The 16,802-nt window shown below is 45.1% G+C and overlaps 3 non-coding genes across 3 annotated transcripts; 1 reads left to right on the top strand and 2 right to left on the bottom strand.

Annotated features, from left to right (window-relative positions):
- Nucleotides 1-2,159: 2,159 nt before the first annotated feature.
- Nucleotides 2,160-2,241, bottom strand: trnas-gcu (transfer RNA serine (anticodon GCU)). Its single transcript has one exon. It is a non-coding gene; the product is annotated as a tRNA-Ser (tRNA).
- Nucleotides 2,242-3,641: 1,400 nt separating this feature from the next.
- On the top strand, nt 3,642-3,753 carry LOC125966512 (U5 spliceosomal RNA). The gene has a single exon (XR_007480414.1). It is a non-coding gene; the product is annotated as a U5 spliceosomal RNA (small nuclear RNA).
- A 1,953-nt stretch (nt 3,754-5,706) lies between these two features.
- Nucleotides 5,707-5,779, bottom strand: trnah-gug (transfer RNA histidin (anticodon GUG)). Its single transcript has one exon. It is a non-coding gene; the product is annotated as a tRNA-His (tRNA).
- Between the last annotated feature and the right edge of the window lie 11,023 nt (nt 5,780-16,802).

Here is a 16,802-nt window from a genome sequence, read left to right as displayed (position 1 = left end):
TCCGACCTCCCGTTGGTGCCGGGCGGCGTGCGCGAGCTCGCCGGCCGCGATCTCCTGCGCGGTGCTTATAAAGTGCCGATCCGCTCGGCTTGGAGCTATTTCCGACCTCCCGTTGGTGCCGGGCGGCGTGCGCGAGCTCGCCGGCCGCGATCTCCTGCGCGGTGCTTATAAAGTGCCGATCCGCTCGGCTTGGAGCTATTTCCGACCTCCCGTTGGTGCCGGGCGGCGTGCGCGAGCTCGCCGGCCGCGATCTCCTGCGCGGTGCTTATAAAGTGCCGATCCGCTCGGCTTGGAGCTATTTCCGACCTCCCGTTGGTGCCGGGCGGCGTGCGCGAGCTCGCCGGCCGCGATCTCCTGCGCGGTGCTTATAAAGTGCCGATCCGCTCGGCTTGGAGCTATTTCCGACCTCCCGTTGGTGCCGGGCGGCGTGCGCGAGCTCGCCGGCCGCGATCTCCTGCGCGGTGCTTATAAAGTGCCGATCCGCTCGGCTTGGAGCTATTTCCGACCTCCCGTTGGTGCCGGGCGGCGTGCGCGAGCTCGCCGGCCGCGATCTCCTGCGCGGTGCTTATAAAGTGCCGATCCGCTCGGCTTGGAGCTATTTCCGACCTCCCGTTGGTGCCGGGCGGCGTGCGCGAGCTCGCCGGCCGCGATCTCCTGCGCGGTGCTTATAAAGTGCCGATCCGCTCGGCTTGGAGCTATTTCCGACCTCCCGTTGGTGCCGGGCGGCGTGCGCGAGCTCGCCGGCCGCGATCTCCTGCGCGGTGCTTATAAAGTGCCGATCCGCTCGGCTTGGAGCTATTTCCGACCTCCCGTTGGTGCCGGGCGGCGTGCGCGAGCTCGCCGGCCGCGATCTCCTGCGCGGTGCTTATAAAGTGCCGATCCGCTCGGCTTGGAGCTATTTCCGGCCTCCCGTTGGTGCCGGGCGGCGTGCGCGAGCTCGCCGGCCGCGATCTCCTGCGCGGTGCTTATAAAGTGCCGATCCGCTCGGCTTGGAGCTATTTCCGACCTCCTGTTGGTGCCGGGCGGCGTGCGCGAGCTCGCCGGCCGCGATCTCCTGCGCGGTGCTTATAAAGTGCCGATCCGCTCGGCTTGGAGCTATTTCCGGCCTCCCGTTGGTGCCGGGCGGCGTGCGCGAGCTCGCCGGCCGCGATCTCCTCCGCGGTGCTTATAAACAGCCGCATGCGCACGGCCTCCCGGAATTTGAACACATTTCGTCAATAAATTTCGCATATTGAATTTTGAAGTTTAATATAATGCAACAATTGAGCTCGACTTATACAAAGGATATATCATAAAATCGTAAATTTCCGTTGAATTTTAGGGGGTCGACTTATACACCGAGTCGACCTGTACACCGGCAAATACGGTATTTATTTATTTATTTATTTATTTATTGTTGTGTTATTTATTCATTATTTATTCAGCACGCTTTTGTTATACTTGTTTACTTGTTTGTCTGTTGTGAGCCATGTCTTGTCACCGTGGGATAGGGGGGAACGAAATTTCGGTTTCTTTGTGTGTCTTTGGCATGTGGAGAAATTGACAATAAAGCTGACTTTGACTTTGACTTTGACTCCACACAACGATAGACAACAGTGTTTCAAAGAAGAGCTCGTCCGGGAGTTTAACCCGGGCAATCAAAGAACCCTAGGCGAGAATCATTCCCCTGCACCAATGAGCCCCATAGTAGACCAGCTGACCCCATTACATTCCAGCAGAATTTCAAAGATTCTCCCAGAAGGTAAACTTAAAAACACATGGAAGAACACACACAGGTGAAAAAAATGTTTCCTGCTCAGCTTGTGGCCAAAGATTCTCAGAGAAAGGAAGCTTGAAAAGACACACAACAACCCACACTGGTAAGAACCCTTTTTCCTGCTCAGTTTGTGGCCAAAGATTCTCTCAGAAGGTAAATTTAGAAACACATGCAAGAACACACACAGGTGAAAAGCCTTTTTCTTACTCAGTTTGTGGCCAAAGATTCTCAGAGATGGGAAACTTCAAAAGACACACAAGAACCCACACTGGTGAGAAAAACCTTTTGCCTGCTCAGTTTGTGGTCAAAGATTCTCAGAGAAGCGACAGTTCAAAACACATACACAGGTAAGAACCCTCTTTCCTGTTTAGTTTGTGGCAAATATTCTCTCAAAGCAAGCCTTCGACGAGGATGGGATTTGAACCCATGCGTGCAGAGCACAACGGATTAGCAATCCATCGCCTTAACCTCTCGGCCACCTCGTCTTGTGTTGATAAGTCATGTTACGTATGTTGTGCCAAGATACTTTGGATGTGAATGTGAAACCGACGAGGATGTGATATGAAATGATGAGTGGAGAGCACAATGGAGTAGCAACCCATCGCCTAAATATTTCAGCCATCGCATCTCATGCATGAGTTGAATAGGCGACGTGATATGGTATGTACGGTGTAGTATAAGCCGCAAGGTAAAATGATACGATACTTTAGATGTGTAACGAAGAAAAGGTAAGCCACAAAATAAGTGACACTGTAAACAAAGCAAAACGTTTTTTCAATGTTGTCTCACCCCAAATCTTTGGGATCATCGGATCTGCACAGTTGGATAGTTCCACCGACATTTTAACATCAACATTCTTTCATGGGTGTCTTGGCTGAAGATCCTAAAGAAAAGACCCTAAACTTATTGTATGCGATTGCATATTGGTCATGATCGTATAGTGTTGTGGCCGTAGCATCACCGGAACGAATCTGGGTCATGGCGTCAGTAAATTACCTTGCTGAATTTGTCCGTTGTTCACTGTTGCCAAACAGCCTTCTGTTGAACGCAGGCTTCCAGACATTACGTCCACCTATGTTTTAACATCAACTTTATTTCATAAAGTTCTTCCAAATTCATCTTGGTGAAACTCCCTCCCTCAGGTGTTCCCATCTTTTTTTAGGCCTGGCTGCCACGAGGCAGCGGTAGAAACAAAATATGACCCTGAAAGGGCACGCCCAAACCGGCTATGATATTAATCAGAATTCGTTCATCACTAAAATGCAGTCCTCAGGTCCATGTCATATTCGCTACCAATCGGAATGTAACGGACAGATTTATATTCAAATGTCAAATCTCGAACGCCACCGTCGCAGTGGAGGTGAATTACACTCCAAATTCACCTCCACTGCAACGACAAAAGCCTCAATTATTTGCGACACGAGAGATATAGAGCACTTCTGAAATTTGAGAAATCATTTGAGAAATTACGATCGTATTTTCTTTCCCGATTTGTGTCGTTATGAAATCACATGTTTTCAAATAAAACACAGAGATGGGATCGTTTCCCATTCTCTGATATCAAAAGTACACGTACCAAGACATACAACTGTTTTTACCTTCAATACTCAAAATAGACGCCCAATCGCTGTTTGAAAGAATGTGTTCGATCAGGTACCTACAATCCTGTGCGCCAACAATGTTTTAAGTAAAAAAGACATTAATGAACACAAAATACTCGTTCGTTTAAACCTTCTATTTAGGTTGAGGCCTTCTAAGTATAGTAAATCTATGAACGTCTATTGTTTGTATTAGAAGGAATGGTTGCTGCAATTTGAGTGTGAGACCCTCTGTGAATTTGGTGAGACCAGCAGTGGGGTGGCCCGTTTTCACCCAGATTATCAGCTCATTCTTTTTTCTCTTCAGATCGAATAAATCGTTCGCCTTTTACTAAAGATTTCCGTGGGGAGGAACAATAAGAGTCTATCTCTAGCCATTCTCACCAACGGTTTGTTAGAATAGGCCTCTTTGGCACATGTGTTTAGCTGGGCAGCTTGAGCTATGCCGTTATATTGCTGCAACCCTTCTCTTGCTTTATTAGCTTTCTCTTCTCTATGACACCCTTTGCACATATGTAGAATTCGCTCTCAGTTAAGACGACAAGGTCACACGTTATCATACAGATTAGGCAGAGTCGCCTCCTTGCAGGAAGGCGGCCCAGAGTAGTATAAGAGCAGGAACCTTGGCGCTGAGAGAGGGACCTTCTTTCGCATCTGGCAGAAAGGGCTCCACAGCTGTGCATCGATCATTCTGGCATACATTAAAGAGTTAAACTGTGAAGGCTGCCTCTTGGTAATTGCTGTTAGCATATCGAGCATTAAAGATAAAGAACCGGGAACAAACCTAGCAGGTTACAGTACGGAACAGAGTGCTGCTCTTCTGGGCACTAATAAATCGGCAAGCTTGTCTGCTGACTTATTTGTTCACTCTTCTTCACCCGCAGTAATGCATGTAGTTCACGAGGCATATATGTGTCCCCTTTCAGCAGTCTCTATCCAAATACACAGTGTAGGTACCTATTAAAAGGGTAGTCCCGATGAACATGAAAGGCAAAGATTGATCATTCGCAAAGAACTTTCCATGGTCATCATATGTACGAAAGAGTTGGGCCAGAAGACTAGAGCGGAACTTATGCAGAAGTGCATGGACACCACCTTGTTGAAAGAATAAAACCAACACAATGCATGAATTCACGACAAATGATATACCAGCAAATCAGTAGTACTTCTGCTGTTGCCTTTGCGAGACCAGTTCAGATATGCGTTATCACGAATTTATAAATCAGGTGTGTTCGGACCTCCGCAGTGGAGGGAGGCTCTGCTAAACCCCTGAGACCGACTCACCGAACCCCTAGAGTTTGACCGAATCCAGGTTAAGAACCACTGGTTCAGAGGCTGTTATTTCTGCAAAAGGAGGAACTACTAAATATTGATGTCATTTTTCTGTTGGGGTTTCCAAATGTATGCGCCTGCCTACTTTTGTTTAAATAATGATTGTACACTGTCTGCAAATCCTATAAACTTCATTTCAATTCTCAAATATCACTGTGTCGATCACTGCCGTCATCGGCCATGCATGGATTCGGGCCATCTGATTGGTTCCTTTGCCCCCCCCCCTCCCCCATACACACACAGGAATTGGTTAGGACTTGATTAGTAAGTGTTAGGAATCGTTTTGGCTGTCCGTTCAGAGCAAGGAACGAGCCACTAGCCCCACGGGAAGTTGTCATTTTCTGTAAGCTTGCGTGTATGTAAATTTGTCATGGTCCAACGTAAGACTGTTGAGGGTGAATAAAAAATAACTGCAACAAGTTCATTCGGCTATTAACCAGATTCAAACTGGGGTTGCAGCCGCCTCAATGCTATATTATGGCCAACATGCAGTTGCATGTTTAGGGTCTTTTCTCTAGGATCTTCAGCCACGACACTCAAGCAGACCATGAAAGATTGTTGATGTTAAAATGTTGGTGGAACTATCCAATAACTACGCAGATCCGATGATCCCTAAGTCTCGAGATGAGACAAAATTGGAAAGACTATTGGTTGACAGTGTCTGTGAGTTACTTCAACCCAATAGTTCACAGAAATTACACATAGCTAATGTTGACCACAAAATGGCATGTGAGCTGGCCAGGAGTCCTGGAATCTTCTGATCTGTAGACAGATGCGTTCGTTATCCATTGCTCCACGAGCCCCACGGGAATATGTGGCTTGTAAGCTTTTGCAAAAATGAAAAAATAAAATAAAAAATGGGTGACATTATTTGAATACGCCATGATGCTTTATCCATTGCGCCACTCGCCCTACAAGTTAAGGCTATCGACCGCAAACGTGTGGAAAATCGTCATTGTCCAAAAGATGGCTGTTTAGCAATATTAAGAAAGGGACAAATTCCACACAGTAATTGGAGTGTGCCATGACCCGGATTTGAACCGGGGTTGCTGCGGCCACAACGCAGAGTACTAACCACTATACCATCATGTGCATCTTATTAACGCTACTGCATACAGGCCATGATCGTGTAGTGGTTAATGTTCGATTCGAATCCGGGTTATGGTATAATCAAATGACCTTGTTGAATTTGTCTGCTGGTCACTGTTGCTAAACAGCCTTCCTTTGGACAATGACAGTTTTCCACACAAGTTTACAGTCGATACAGTCTTGTAGGGTGAGTGGCGCAATGGATGACACATGACGGCAGATTCAAGTGATGAGAATCGAAACAACAGATTCAAGAGACCCAAGGTAAATGAACACAACCCGTTTCGTTTCAATTGACAGCCCATGTGACATGCACCTCAGATGAAATGGGGCTAGTTGATCAACAGCAATGTTTTAACGAAGGGATCATCTGGGAGTTAAACCCCAGACCTCTCACACCCAAAGCAAGATTCATACCCCTAGACCACTGGTGTCAAACTCGAGGCCCGGGGGCCAGTTATGGCCCACCGTATCATTTTCTGTGGCCCGCAACGACAAATTGTGCATTAAATCTATGTCATACTAACATTGCAAATTGTCGGAACTTTTAAGAATCTTCTTAAAATTATTTTTGAAATATGTGAAAAGTTTCCACGAGTCTGATTTGAAAAAGCAATTATTTGTCAGTTTGTTTTGTAGCTTATACTGTATATAATATGAGGCGTTTATTTATTTGGGTTGACAGTCATAATGGCCCGTCGAGGGAAACTTTGACTACAATGTGGCCCGCGACAAAAATGAGTTTGACACCCATGCCCTAGACCAACGAGCCTCAAAGAAAGCTTGCAGACCATGTTACATTCTGTGTAACATTGGCCTGTCAAACACTCCACACAACGATAGACAACAGTGTTTCAAAGAAGAGCCCGTCCGGGAGTTTTACCCGGGTAATCAAAGAACCCTAGGCAAGAATCATTCCCCTGCACCAATGAGCCCCATACTAGACCAGCTGACCCCATTATATTCCGATTGGTAGCCCATGTGACATGGACCTGAAGACTGAATGTCAGTGATTTAAGTCAAGTCAACAAGTCCGATGTCAGCGGCGCGTTGCAGTTCAAATTTTGCTACAGGCCCATATAACAATATATAAACTATGTATGAAATAACAAAAATATAAACAACTATTTTATCGAACCATGCATGTCACTCCAAATCAATAAATCCATCAGAATCTTCGTCTTCCGTGTCACTTGAGAAAAAAACAAAAGAAAAAAAAATTGACGCCGGAAAGAATACGTGTGCCACGGACGTCAGACTAGATATATCAAATAAATGTAATATAAACATCAATTTTAACAAACCATCCGTGTCACTCCAAATCATTAAATCCACCGGAATATTCATCCTATGTGTAAAAAAACCCCCAAAATAAACAGCTGTCGATTCCGGACCTACGTGCGGCGCTGATGTCAGCCTCATTTTCAGTTGGCGGCTCCAATTATTCCACAGATCTACATATATAACTATATCGTAGCGTTACAGAAGTACCAGGCAAGACGTGGGTTTGGTAACAGGCCGGCTCTTTATTTCACAAATCAAGAGCTCAACATGTGAGCCAACACACGCAAGCGCCCAGGATCGCTCTTTCCGCCCCCCCCACGCCCTGCTGCCTTCACGGCCTCCCTAAAAAATCGGAAACTACTGAAGTCTAACAACATACACGTTGCTACTCTAAATAAACTACATATCAAATAACTATAAAATAAATAACAAGTTTATCGAATAATCTGTATAACTCCAAATCACTAAATCTCCCGACTTCGGAAGTCAGTAAATGGAACTCATTGTCAGTGAGGCTCCAATTATTCCACAGCCATAGTGCCCCCTCATGCGGTTAAAAAGTGAAAATAACATGTGAAGTGATCAACTATACTAGTAAATAGGTAAAGTGTTAATGATAAAGTAAAAATTTGTGAAAAACTAGCTCAGTGGCCTAGTAGTAGAGTGTCCGCCCTGAGACTGGAAGGTTGTGGGTTCAAACCCCGGCCGGGTCATACCAAAGACTATAAAAATGGGACCCATTGCCTCCCTGCTTGGCACTCAGCATTAAGGGTTGGAATTGGGGGGTTAGATCACCAAATGATTCCCGAGCGCGGCACCGCTGCTGCTCACTGCTCCCCTCTCCCCCAGGGGATGGATTAAAATCACATGGGGATGGGTTAAATGCAGAGGACAAATTTCACCACACCCAGATGTGTGTGTGACGATGATCATTGGGACTTTAACTTTAAAAAATTCACATATAAGTCGCTCCTGAGTAAAAGTCGCCCCCCCACCCAAAGTATGAAAAAAAACCTCGACTTATAGTCCGAAACATACGGTGTATAAATGTGTTATTTATTTATATAAAGGCCGGTCCACGAAAATATTTCTGACACGTAACCGGTCCGTGGCACAAAAGAGGTTGGAGACCACTGATTTAGTAGAAGGTGGCTACAGATGAAAGTTTCAGTTCAATTTGAAAAATTTACAGGTCACTCAAGTTCAGACGCACGCACAACCAATGCAGCTATATAATAACTCTGCTGCAAACATAGGTTAACGCACTTGGGTTGAAAAGCGAACCCCGGTCTTTCACGCAACAAGCAGAGATACTATTCACGATACTAACGAGGAACATGCCCTGTGTTGGGGCAAGATGCACTGCTTGGCGGAAGAAAGGAAAGGGAGGGGACAGAAAGGAGAACGCTCACGGAACACATGCGCATATACCTATTATGTGGATTTTAACCATCTGTAAAGGTTTCTAAAACAGTACTGAAATGGGACAATCTGCTGGTCTGGTTCATATATGCCTGCCTTCAAGTTTAGAGGGCACTACCTTTAGGGGGAGCATTGAAGGTTAGGGTTAAATGTGAGGGGGTTACCGTTAGCGAGTTAGCAGGTTAGGGGTTAATTATTAGGGTTTGGTTATTATTAGGGTTTTAGAGTTAGCGTTAGGGCTTGAAGTTAGGGAATTAGGAGCATTAGGCCAACCAGATTCCATTTATTCCATTAATCACTGACATTCAGTCTTCAGGTCCATGTCACATGGGCTACCAATCGGAATGTAACGGGGTCAGCTGGTCGACTATGGGGCTCATTGGTACAGGGGAATGATTCTTGCATGATTCTTGCTTTGGGTGCATGATTGCCTTGGTTTAGCTCCCGGACAAGCTCCTCTTGCAAACACTGTTGTCTATCATTATGTGGAGCGTTTGACAGGCCAACGTTACACGGAATGTAACATGGTCCGCAAGCCCTCATTCTTGTTCGTTGGTCTAAGGGTATGATTCTCGCTTTGGGTGTGGGAGGTCCTGGGTTCAACTCCCAGACGAACCCTTCGTTAAAACATTGCTGTTGATCAACTAGCCCAATTTAATCTTGGGGGCTAGCCCGAATCCATACACGGTGGATGGCGACAGTGATATTTGAGAAGTGAAAAGAAGTTTATTGGATTTGCAGACAGTGTGCAATCATTATTTCAACAAAGGTAGGCAGGTACATAAATTTAGTAGATCCTCCTTTTGCAGAAATAACAGCCTCTAGACCAGTGGTTCTTAACCTGGGTTCGGTCAAACCCTGGGGGTTCGGTGAGTGGTTTTCAGGGGTTCGACAGAGCCTCCACTGCAGAGGTCCGAACACACTTGATTTATATATCCACATATCTGAACTGGTCTCGCAAAGGCAAAAGCAGAAGTCACACTGATTTGCTGGTATGTCATTTGTTGTGAATTCATGCATTGTGTTTGTTTTATTCTTTGAACAAGGTGATGTTTATGCACGGCTCATTTTGTGCACCAGTAAAAACATCTCTGTCTTGAAAAAAAAAAAAAAAATCACTAAAGAGGGGTTTGGTGAATGCGCATATGAAACTGCTGGGGTTTGGTACCGCCAACAAGGTTAAGAAACACTGCTCTAGATACTTCCTAAAGCTTCTATAGCTGCTTCTAATGTGAGTGTGGATTCTGGTTGAAGGTATATTGGACCATTCTTCTTGACAAATCTGTAACTCCCATGAACTTCATTTCACTTTTCAAATATCTTTGTCTCTGTCCGTTATATGATATATTTAACTGATATTGCTGATCTGAACAGCCAATGATTTATAAAGGAAAATCTTGAAATTGATTTTGCATACGAATGAAACTTTTGCATATGACCGTATATGACCAAAGGGTTGAGGTCCAACCGAGACTTGAGCTGGGATCACTGGTTTCAGAGTTGAGTGTTCAAGGAACCCTCAGGTGTATAGAAGCATAGGCTTTCATGGGGCAGCACACAAGCAACCATTTCACAATTTCTACCCAGCTATATGACAATATATTTGAGGTCCCACCAAGACTTGAACTCAGAATGCTGGATTCAGTGTCCAGAGTACTTACCATTACACTATGGAACCCTGGCAGTGACAGAAGGAGGGGCATCATTTTTCTAAGCACAATGCACTCTCTAAGGCGCTCATTTTACTAAACTGACAAAATTAGTGGAAGCAGTGATTACACACTCATAGTGCTGTACACAATGTACTGGATTGGAATTTCCAAATTTTTGTTCCAGACAAATGACTACAAATTGTAAGTTCCACCAAGACCTGAGCTTGTATTGCTAGATTCAGAGTGCTCACAATCACACCATGCCAACATTATACGGTAATCTAGAAGAGCATTAGCTTTCGAACCATCCAAGATCTAAAGTAAGTTCCACCAGTTGACATTGTAACTCGGAGAACATGTGATTACTTTATCAAATACTATTTGACCAATTATTTGAGGTACCACTGAAACTTAAAACTCGGATCACTGGATTCAGAGTCCAGAGTGCTAACCATTACACCATGGAATAGACACACACACACGTACTCACACTTACACACACGCGCGCACACACACACACACACACACACACACACACACACACACACACACACACACACACACACACACACACACACACACACACACACACACACACACACACACACACACGCACACAGGACAGTGACTCTCATAAACATAGATACAAAATAGTCAGGTGACGCTTTCCCGCCTTTTCCGGACAGTATAATAGCTTGACCTGGAGATGGGGGATGTTGTTACATCTGCTGAAGTGCCGTGTGCATTGACCGCCATTAAACAATTCCAAGATCTTGCCAATAAAGAACAAACCGTTACTCCACATCTTAGTTTTCCTGACCCAGCAACAGACATCATCAACAACATGCAACAGCTGTTGGTGGAATCGAACCCGCACTTTCCTAACTGTGAAGTGGACGTGCTAACCAGTGTACCACCAAGCCGCCAAAGAGCATATAAATATTACTATGTAGAGTCAAATACAAGCCAGATTCCAGATTCAAAACCACCCTTCGACGAGGATGGGAATCCATGCGTGCAGAGCACAGCGGATTATCAATCCATCACCTTAAACTCTCGGCCGCCTCTTCTTGGACAATTTGTGTTGACACATCACATTATGTACGTTGTGCCAAGATACTTTCGATGTGAAGATATTGAAAATCCGGCGAGGATGTGATATGAAATGATGAGTGGAGACCACAATCGGGTAGCAACACATCGCCTGAATATCTCAGCCACTGCATCTCATGCATGAGTTGTATGGGCGACATGACATGATATGGTATGTACGGTGTGGTATAACCCGCAAGGTAATATGATACGATACTTTAGATGTGAAATGATGAAGAGGTAAGCCACAAAAGAAGTGACACTGTCAACAAAGAAAAACGTTTTTTCAATGTTGTCTCACCCCAAATCTTTGGAATTATCGGATCTGCGCAGTTGGATAATTCCACCAACATTTTGACATCAACATTCTTTCATGGTCTGCCTAGGTGTCCTGGTTGAAGATCCTAAAGGTTTTGAACTCATTTTATGCTTCCACATATAAGCCATGATCGTATAGTGATAAGTACTCTGCGTTGCGGCCCCAGCAACTCCGGTTGAATCATGTTTGCAAAAGTATTACACACAAGCTTGGAAGGTACAACCTATTCCTGGGCAATGGACACAATGGATAATGCATCTGACTACGGAACAGAAGATTCTAGTTTCAATTCCTCGCTACCTTATATGGCACATTTTGGTCAACATTAGCTATGTGCACTTGAAACTTATGCAGTGAAGTGACTTAAGGACACTGTCAAGTTTTTCCAATGTTGTCTCATCTCAAGTCTTTGGAAGTCTGATAGTTCCACCAACATTTTAACATCAACATTCTTTCATTGTATGCCTGGGTGTCCTGGCTGCAGATCCTAAAAAAAGACCCTAAACTCATTGTATGCTATTGCATGATCGTGTAGCGTTGTGGCCGCAGCATCCCCGGAACAAATCTGGGTCACGGCCTAATTAAATTACCTTGCTGAATTTGTCCATTGTTCATTGTTGCCAAACAGTCTTCTGTTAAACACAAGCTTCCAGACATTACGTCCACCTATGTTTTAATATCCACTTTATTTCATCTTTTTTTAGGCCTGGCTGCCACGAGGCAGCGGTAGACATACAATTATGACCCTGAAAGAATACGCGCAAACTGGCCATGATCCATCCATCCATTTTCTGAACCGCTTAGTCCCCACGGGGGTCGCGGGCGTGCTGGAGCCTATCCCAGCCGTCATCAGGCAGTAGGCGGGGGACACCCTGAACTGGTTGCCAGCCAATCGCAGGGCACACAGAGACAGACAACCAATCGCACTCACACTCACACCTAGGGACAATTTGGAGTCTTCAATCGGCCTACCAAGCATGTTTTTGGAATGTGGGAGGAAACCGGAGTGCCCGGAGAAAACCCACGCCATGATATTTATCAAAATTCGTTAATCACCGAAATGCAGTCCTCAGGTCAATGTCATATTCGCTACCAATCGGAATGTAACGGCGTCAGCTAATTTGATACAGGGCTCGTTGGTCGAGGGGCATGATTCTCGCTTAGGGTAGGAGAGGTCTCGGATTCAACTATCGAATGAGGCCTACTTTGAAACACAGCTGTCTCCCGTTCTCTGCCATTTTCGACAGGCCAATGTCACATGCGCATCATTTACAGGCTGCATTTGTGTGACACGTGATGTTTCGGGTGGTAGCTACACTGAATACAACATGAAGGCCCTGCAGCGCATAGTGAACACGGCTGGTAAGATTAATGGTGCTTCATTCCCCTCCCTGAAGGACATTTACACCTCCCATCTCACCCGCAAGGCAACCTCGATTGCCAGAGATGTGAGTCACCCGGCTCACTCTTTGTTTGACCTTCTGCCCTCTGGGAAGAGGTACAGGAGCCTGCGCTCCCGCACCACCAGACTCGCCAACAGCTTCATACTTCAGGCCGTTAGGATCCTGAACTCTCTCCCCCCTTCTGCGTAGCGTCCTGTATTTTCGCGCTATATTCTGACTGTCTGCTGTATGCACACTTGCTCCAATTTTGCTCCTCGTATTTATTATATTATTTGCTTATTTATTATTTATTCATCTGTCAGGCGCGGAGCAGGGAGAGGACTCGAATGCAGAGTTTCCAAAGTCCAAAGATGTGTTTATTTTCTCCAATGGCAGTAGTAACAAAAAGCGCCTCAATATGAGGGAAAAAAGGGGGAAACTAAGGCGCCTCGAACCGAGAGAGAAAAAGGGGAAATCAAAGCGCCTCGAACCGAGGGAAAGACTATAACAAAGATAACTATGTAACCAAGTTAACATAGGTGATCAAAGTCGTTCAAAGAAGGCTTCTACGTGGAACTCGAGGGTTTCGTGATCGCTAGTGTTCTGAGCAAGGCAAGACGCACTGGCACTGGACACAGGGAAAGGCGCGGGTTATATGGACACAGGAGGGGAACACAAGTGAAGACAGTTGGTCATTGGCGCAGGTGCACACACTTGGAATCAGGGAGTCACGTGACCGGACGCACAGGGGAAGGACACACCGACTGGAACGAGAGGAAAATTACACAATAAAACAGGAAGTGACCAGGACGACACATGACAGCATGGCATCATCACTCTTATTTATTCATTGTTTACTTGTATGTATATTGTGTACTATGTCTTGTCACCGTGGGATAGTGGGAACGTAATTTCGATCTCTTTGTGTGTCTTGACATGTGAAGAAATTGACAATAAAGCAGACTTTGACTTTTGACTTTGAATTTAGACACGGCTAAGAACTACCAAATGGAATGTATCAGACTCAGCATGGTTCCATCTGAATTAGTGAAAGAAGCCAATTTTCACCCAGTCTCAAATCAGGTACCACAACATAATTGCAGCGCAAAATCGTTTTAATGTGTCATGGACTTTGCATAGGAACCAACAATGACAAGAAATAGTAGAAGAAGCTTTTTCCACCCAGTCTCAAACTGGGGATCGTTCACGTGTTAGGCCAGTGGTCGGCAACCCAAAATGTTCAAAAAGCCATGTTGACCCACCCCCCCAAAAAAAAACATACCTGTCTAGAGCGGCAAAAATCTAAAACCTTTTTATAAGGCAATATAGACTGTCAATACATGACCTGTATGCCTACTATTAAAATAATTAAGTAGGCTACAAATACAAAGCAACAAAGCGACGCAAGACGTTGCCTCTGGATACCCAGCAGACTTTGTTGAGCAGCAGGAGATCGTCATATTCGCTCTCAACTTCATCTAGCAATTCACGGAACTGGTGGTGGTTTAATGCTTTTGCGATTGTTTTCTTCACAATTTGGATGACAAGGTTCATTACCTCCATACAATCTGGTGGGAATGTTTACGCACACAGCGCCTCTTGGTGCACTATGCAATGGAATGCAAACAAATTTCGATCCAATGCTTTCTGTCGTAAGGTCACAAACTTTTGCGACCCTCTCAAACTTGGTGTGCCGTCTGTAGGGTCTGAAATCAGATGGCCAGTGTGTATCGCTGTCATTTAAACACTGCAGCACAGCCTCGCAGATGTCCTCCCCCCGTGTTTGGCCTTTTAGTGGTATCAATTTCTTCTTCAAGATTCAAGATTCAAGAGTTTTTTATTCGCCATGTTTGAGCGTGCCAAACAAGGAATTTGACTTCGGTAAATCACAGCCTCTGTTCAACATTTAGGTGACTAACAACAACACTCAGGACATGTGAAAAATGAAAGATATTCTCAAACATCCCCTGATCCTAAACTGATCTTAAACTCCCAAGAGGGCAAGGAAAAACTCAAAACTCCAGCTAGGGGAAATGAGAAACCTTGAGAAGAGACCACAGATGGGAGGGTCCCTCTTCTAGGATGACCAGGCTGCAATGGATGCAGAGAGGACACATAGTACAAACAGTGTAGACAAAAAGGTGTGGAAAGCGGGATGTTATTGCACAGTAATGACTCTGAGACTCTAAGAGTGGTGTGAGTTCATCAGAGCGACAGCCTGGGGGAAGAAGCTGTCTCTGTGTCTGCTGGTTTTAGTGTACAGAGCTCTATAACGGCATCCGGAGGGGAGTAGTTCAAACAGGCTGCAACCTGGGTGCGAAGGGTCTGTTGAGATGTTACTTGCACGTTTCCTGGTCCTGGACAGGTACAAGTCTCGGATAGATGGGAGGTTGATTCCAATTATCTTTTCTGCAGTCCTTATTGTCCGTTGCAGTCTGTGCTTGTCTTGTTTGTAGGCCGATCCAAACCAGACAGTGATGGAGGTGCAGAGGACAGACTGGATGATGGCAGTGTAGGCGTTGCACTCGGGCGAGACAAAAAGAGCTAGGGAGAACAAGGCACTAACAAAAAGCGTCGCTCTGTGGCGAGACAGAAAAGAGGAATCTTACTAGGACTTAGGACGGCAAGGAATCGCTGGTGGTCGGGACGAGGCAAGACACACTGGCACAAGACAAGGGGAAGACACGGACTAAATACACACAAAAGGGCTGGGACACAGGTGCTGACAATTAGCGTCAACCACACAGGTGCACACAATTGGGATCAGGGAATACAAGACAACAGAAACAGAGGAAGGGACCACGAACTGAAACTGAAGGGATGACAAAATAAAACAGGAAGTGAAGTTACGACACCGACAAGACAGAAATCCGGAAAATAAACGTGACCGCATGACATTCCGCGCTTTATTATCTACCGGGCTGCAACAAAACTTGCAGCAGTAGTAGAGTTTGGAGATGCAATCCTCTTCTTGAAACAGTTTTTTCGTTCCTCAAATTGCACCTTTCCTCTCAGTTCCAACTGGGTGATCAGAAGCAAATTTAGCATGCTTTAGCTGAAAATGTCACTCCAAATTGCTCTTTTTGTCATATTTGACAACTTCTCATTGCAAATCAAATATTCAGGCAATCCTTCAGCATTGGCAATGAAAGCAAATGGTTGAGTCCATTCTTTCTTAAACCCTCTGTTCTTATCAGCAATCTTTCTCTTTTTGCCTTTAGAATCCATGGCCCGTCACTCAAACACCTGTTTGTTTACAACTCGCCTGTGCTGTGTCGCTTGGTATGACGCAATTTTGCGCCATTCTGATATTCAGTATTTTTAATATATTCACAACTACATACATTTTCTACAGAATAAGAATGTTTGTGCCATGATTACCATCTAAAAACCATATTTAAAAAACACAAAAAACAAAAAGAAACCCATATTTTTCCATTTTCATGCATTTTTGCAAAAGCTCCAGGTAGCAGCTAGGATTGTGCTAAAGCGCTGCATGAGTTTCTGATAAGATGCACTCACTGAATGTCTTCTTGGTTGGATTAACTGGAGGCAGCTCTGGAGTGGGTCTGCAATCAGCTAGCCAAGCCAAGAAGTAAAGAGTTGGCTTGACAGTTGAAGGAAAAAAAAAATGCAAACACAGATTAGAGGCTGGTTCGTCCGACATGTGGTCAGGTGACCATTGTAGCGGAGTGTCGCACACCTGGCTGTTGCTGACTCAGAGACCTTCTGGCTCCTGTTTGCCGAAGTGTCCCTGGCACACTTTGCAAAGCAGACAGCACTGACAAATATATTTAGAAAATGTTGTTTCCACTCAGTCTCAAAGAGGGGGTGTTTCCAGCTGAGAAGAACACGATGACTACTACGCTATGGAAA

Source organism: Syngnathus scovelli, unplaced genomic scaffold, assembly GCF_024217435.2.
Source record: "Syngnathus scovelli strain Florida unplaced genomic scaffold, RoL_Ssco_1.2 HiC_scaffold_36, whole genome shotgun sequence".
NCBI classification, from domain to species: Eukaryota; Metazoa; Chordata; class Actinopteri; order Syngnathiformes; family Syngnathidae; genus Syngnathus; species Syngnathus scovelli.
The sequence above is the reverse complement of the archived record's forward strand: the minus strand, read 5'-3'. Positions and strand labels throughout refer to the sequence as shown.